The 5000-nt window shown below is 45.7% G+C and overlaps 1 protein-coding gene across 10 annotated transcripts in view; it reads left to right on the top strand.

Moving 5' to 3' along the window:
* LOC122255364 (uncharacterized) overlaps positions 1 to 5000 on the top strand; it is a 217062-nt gene that overhangs the window by 84827 nt on the left and 127235 nt on the right. The window contains exon 1 of one of the 10 annotated variants that reach the window (XM_043019404.2): positions 1751 to 1778. The exons of the other annotated variants lie outside the window; for them this stretch is intronic. The gene's annotated coding sequence lies outside the window, so the exon portion shown is untranslated. Of the gene's footprint in view, positions 1 to 1750; positions 1779 to 5000 lie in introns of those variants that run through there. 10 annotated transcript variants of the gene reach the window in all.

Below are 5000 nucleotides of genomic sequence, written 5' to 3'. Positions count from 1 at the left end.
AGAGACAGGCAGAATTAAGAGAGAGAGGAGAGAGACAGAAAAGAGAGAGAGAGAGAAGAAAAGAAAAGAGAAATCAAATCAAAAGAGAGAAAGAAATAAAAAGATAAAAAACCTAAACACGTGGCCACAATCACACAGACGAAATAACACCAATGGGAGATTATCCAAAGAAGTACGGGGGTGGGGTGGAGTAGGGGGGGGCGTCGGCCATACATATGTCGTAATGCCCGCGCGGGAGCCGTAGCGTCTTCGTGCGACATTCGCGTGCAAATTACGCCAATCGAATTTTATGGGGAGAAGATTGCACCCATAAGACGAGGTGCGAATCCCCCCCCCCCCACTCCCTCCCTCCTTTGCTCCTCCTCTCCCCTTCAGCCATTTCTTTTTTAAGGTCGTTACTTTGTTTGTTGTGTTTTTTTTTCTTTTTTTTTGCATTCTCTCTTTCTCTCTCTATCTCTTTTTTTCTCTCTCTCTCGCTCTCTCTCTCTTTCTCTCTCTCTCTCTCTCTCTCTCTCCCTCCCTCCCTCCCTCCCCCTCTCTCTCTCTCCCCTCCCTCCCTCTCTCTCTCTCTCTCTCTCTCTCTCTCTCTCTCTCTCTCTCTCTCTCTCTCTCTCTCTCTCTCTCTCTCTCTCTCTCTCTCTCTCTCTCTCTCTCTCTCTCTCTCTCTCTTTCTCTCCCTCTTTCTCTCCCTCTTTCTCTCCCTCCCTCCCACCTACTCTCTTTCTCAGTTTCTTTCTCAACCTCTCTATTTATCTATCTGCCTCTCTCTCGCCCTCTCTTTCTTTCTCATTCTTGTCCAATTGGGTTCATGTTTTCCTCTCAGATTCAGTGGTCGCAATGAGAAAGCACCTGACATGACTTACCATAATAACGGGATGCAACTCCCGAGTGAACGTTGCAATTTGCTGAGTGAGTGCAGTTCGTGCCACAAACTACTCATTAAATCAACGCAGACAGAAGTACATCTGCAACAGACCAACAGACAAACGTGAATATATTACCAGACAGACGTATAGACAAACAGGCAAGATAAACAGACAGACAGACGAGGCAAACGTATGATCAGACAAACTTGGAAACATGAAAACAGATGCGCTGGAATTTATTTAGTTATTTATTTATTTTTATTTATTTATTTATTTTTTTTATTTAAGACGGAAAGTGATTTGGGAACAGATGCTGCATGTAGACAGATTTTGTACAATTTTTAGGCATAGTCCATTTCTCTACTTTAACGCCAGACGCAGGTGAGGGGAAACTAGCCAGTTAGGAACCACAGGTGAGTCACTTCTTTGAATCACCTCAAAGCAGCATAAAACCTCCCCTCTCCCTCCCCTTCCTCCCCTATCTCTTCCCTGTCTCCTCCCCGTCTCTCCTCCCCTCCCCCTCCCTGTGAAAGAACGTTATTTGTGAATAACGCAGTCGAGGGCTGATCAATATGCAATTTTGCAAAGCGAAAGCTAATCTCGTATACCTTTCTCCCGCTTTTGATCCTGCTTGGAAGATGTCGAAGGTGAGAAACGTGTCTTTTATGATCGGTTTGTCCTCATTCTCTCTCTCTCTCTCTCTCTCGCTCTCTTTCCGTCTCTCTTCAGACATGTTTAATAGTAGTCGTAGTAGGTTGTGAGTTAAGATGCTGTGCGAAAAAAAGCGAGGGCTCGTCGTACATCAGGCACGCGGGTCAGGGCTGATGGCGGCCGAGTGAGCATGGATGGACTCTACGTGAATCTCCAGTCTCCCCCAACACGTCTTACCAGGAGGCCGCTGCGGTGGACCTCGTGAGTGGTGCCGACACTACTTTCCATTCCAGCTTTGATTTGAGTTCTCATCCGTTGCTTCTTCTCCTTCGTTGATCTCACCTCCCCCCACCCCCCCTTTTTCTTTCGTTTTGACCGGGTGGAGTGTCTTCTGGATTCGCTCGAGCCCTTAAAAGAATAAGGACATTCGAAGTGTTGGTTCGAGAAACAGTTTTTTTTCCTTTTTTTGAATTCGTTGTTTTTTTCCTTTTTTTACCCCGAGACGTGAACGTTGTGTTCCTCTTTTTTATTGCATTGCGACGCGTTATTTTCATTTCCGTTCACTCACCAGCTGCCAAAAGAGAAAAAAAGAAGTGACTGAAGCTGGCAGATATATTGAGTGACGGTTTTAGAATAAGCCCGAAGATCCTCTTCTGTTTATTTGCTTCCGACGGCTGACTGTTTGTTTGTAAGTAGACTTTAGTTGCTTTTTTTCGTTGTTATTGTTGTTGCTGTCATTGTTGCGTGAGGAAAAGAAAGAGCGCGTGAGTGAAGATGAGGAAGTCTTCCCCACTATACAGAGTCTCCAGGCGTCCCGCTCACCTGCCCGAGTTTACACAGATGTATACAGTGAGTCGCCCCAACGTGCTGCTCCGTTTTCTTTCTCTGCCTCCTTTCTCTCTCGGATCTTCTCTGCTTCTCTTTCAGCCCTTCTTTTTCTCTTTTCCTCTCTTTCTATCATCCTCTCATCCTTTATTCCACCCCCCCCCTCTCTCTCTCTCTCTCTCCCCTCTCTCTCTCTCTCTCTCTCTCTCTCTCTCTCTCTCTCTCTCTCTCTCTCTCTCTCTCTCTCTCTCTCTCTCTCTCTCTCTCTCTCTCTCCTCTCTCTCCACTCTCTCTCTCTCTCTCTCTCTCTCTCTCTCTCTCTCTCTCTTTCTCTCTCTCTCTCTCTCTCTCTCTCTCTCTCTCTCTCACTCTCTCTCTCTCTCTCTCTCTCTCTCTCTCTCTCTCTCTCTCTCTCTCTCTCTCTCTCTCTCTCCTCTCTCTCCACTCTCTCCCCTCTCTCTCCTCTCTCTCCTCTCTCTCCTCTCTCTCTCCCTTCTTTCTCTCTGTCTTTCTTTCTCTCTTTCCCCCTTCTCTTACTTTTTCTCTCTTTCCCCCTTCTCTTACTTTTTCTCTCTTTCCCTTTCTCCCTCCCACCACCTCTTTCCCTCTCTCCCTCTCTTTCATTTCACCTCATCCCCCTCTCAGACTTTCTCTCTCTCTCTCTTTCTCCCTCCCTCTCTCTCTCTCCCTCTCCCTCCCTCTCTCTCTCTCCCTACCTCTCTCTCTCTCTCTCTCTTTCAATCTCTCTTCCTCTCTCCCTCTCATTCTCATTCTCATTCTCATTCTCACTCCCTCTCACACACGCTCTCGCCATCCCACCCGCCATCCATTACCCTCACGCTTTTCCCCCCCCCCCAGTGTTTGCCTGTCCGTTATCCTCATCTTCCATCTCCTTATCCCGCCGCCCATGTGTTGTTTTGCTCCACATTCGCGCAAGGGAAGAACGCGACTGCCGCTTCCTCTGTCACGATACTGGGTGCTTTCGCGTGCGGCAATGCTGGAGTTTTGTGGGTATTATCTCTTGGGGTTCTTGGAGGGGTGGGGAAGGGAGGACGGGTGGGGAGGGGGAGAGGTCTGAGGTTCTTGTACGGGAAGATGTGTTGGTTGTTTTGTTTTGGTTTTGTTTTGTTTGTTTAATTGTGTCTTTTTCTTCTTTTTTATTGTTGTTCTTCTTTTTCTTCTTTATATAGTTATTTTGCTTCCTTTTCCTACTCTTCCAGCTCCTCCTCTTCCCTCCACTTCTTTCTTCTTTCTTCTTTCATCTATCATCTTTTTCTCCTTTTCTCCTACTTATCATCCTCTTTTTTCATTCTTCCTCCTTTTCTCCTTCTTCTTCTCCTTCTTCTTTTTTACTTCTTCTTATTCTTCTTTTTCTTCTTTTCCCTTTTTTCCTTTTTTTCCTTTTTTTCCTTCCATTCTCCTCCGAAGTTTGAATTCTTTTAATTTAAACATGTCGGTTACGTTGGTGGGTAAGTGGGTGGGTGGAGGGGGTAGTCTGGCCTATTTTAGGGGGTCGGGTTCCCTCACTTTATTGTATTGGTTGTTGCATTGCTATTTCCGCTCTGGGGAGGATAATTGTATATAAATACTGTATGCAATTTCTCTTTTCTTGTATCTCTATCACATACACTCTCTCTGCCTCTTTCTTTCTTTCTTTCTCCATTTGTTTCTCTCTCTCTCTCTTTATCTCTCTTTCTCTCTTTCTTTATTTCTCCGTCTCTCTTTCTTTCTCCCTCCCCATTCTGTCTCTCTCTCTCTCTTTCTCTGTCTCTGTCTCTCTACCTCCCTCTCTTTCTCTCATTCTTTCTATCTATCTATCTATCTATCTATCTATCTATCTATCTATCTCTCTATCTCTCCCTCTCTCCTTCTCTCTATCTCTCTCTCTCTCTATCTATCTATCTATCTATCTATCTATCTATCTATCTCTCCCTCTCTCCTTCTCTCTCTCTCTCTCTCTCTCTCTCTCTCTCTCTCTCTCTCTCTCTCTCTCTCTCTCTCTCTCTCCCTCTCCCTCTCTCTCTCTCTCCTCTCTCTATGTCTCTCTTCCTCTCTCTCTCCTCTCTCTCTCTCTCTCTCTCTCTCTCTCTCTCTCTCTCTCTCTCTCTCTCTCTCTCTCTCTCTCTCTCTCTCTCTCTCTCTCTCTCTCTCTCTCTCTCTCTCTCTCTCTCTCTCTCTCTCTCGCCTCCTTCTCTGAGCGAGGCCGGAAGAAATATTCTTGTCACGAGACCACCGCCCTTGATTCGCTCATGCATTATTCTCTCTGTTGCATTCCCATTGTTTTACCGCAAAGCCTCAATTGTGCTTTTGCTGCTTGTTTGAAAATGGAGTCTCTTGACAGCTGTTGATTGATGAAGATTGGGCTTCCATATGTGTCTTCATTCATCTTTGCCTTTGATTGACACTTGATCCTCGAGTCGATCTTGAAGTTAGTTGTTGAAGAGCTTTGATTGCCTGTTATATATTGTATTTTGTGTGTGTCTGTGTCTGTGTCTGTGAGTGTGTGTGTGTGTTTGTATGTGTGTATGTGTGTGGGGGGGTGTTGATGGACCTATAGATATTTAGACATCTATTGATGTACTGATTATGGTTAAGTACCTAATGTAGACTACCAACATCCATTTACCCTCCCCCTTCCCCCTCCCCCCTTCCCCCCTC

Source organism: Penaeus japonicus, unplaced genomic scaffold (assembly GCF_977035675.1).
Source record: "Penaeus japonicus unplaced genomic scaffold, GWHDUDI00000001_assembly GWHDUDI00000035, whole genome shotgun sequence".
NCBI classification, from domain to species: Eukaryota; Metazoa; Arthropoda; class Malacostraca; order Decapoda; family Penaeidae; genus Penaeus; species Penaeus japonicus.
This window is presented reverse-complemented; position numbering and strand designations above follow the sequence as displayed.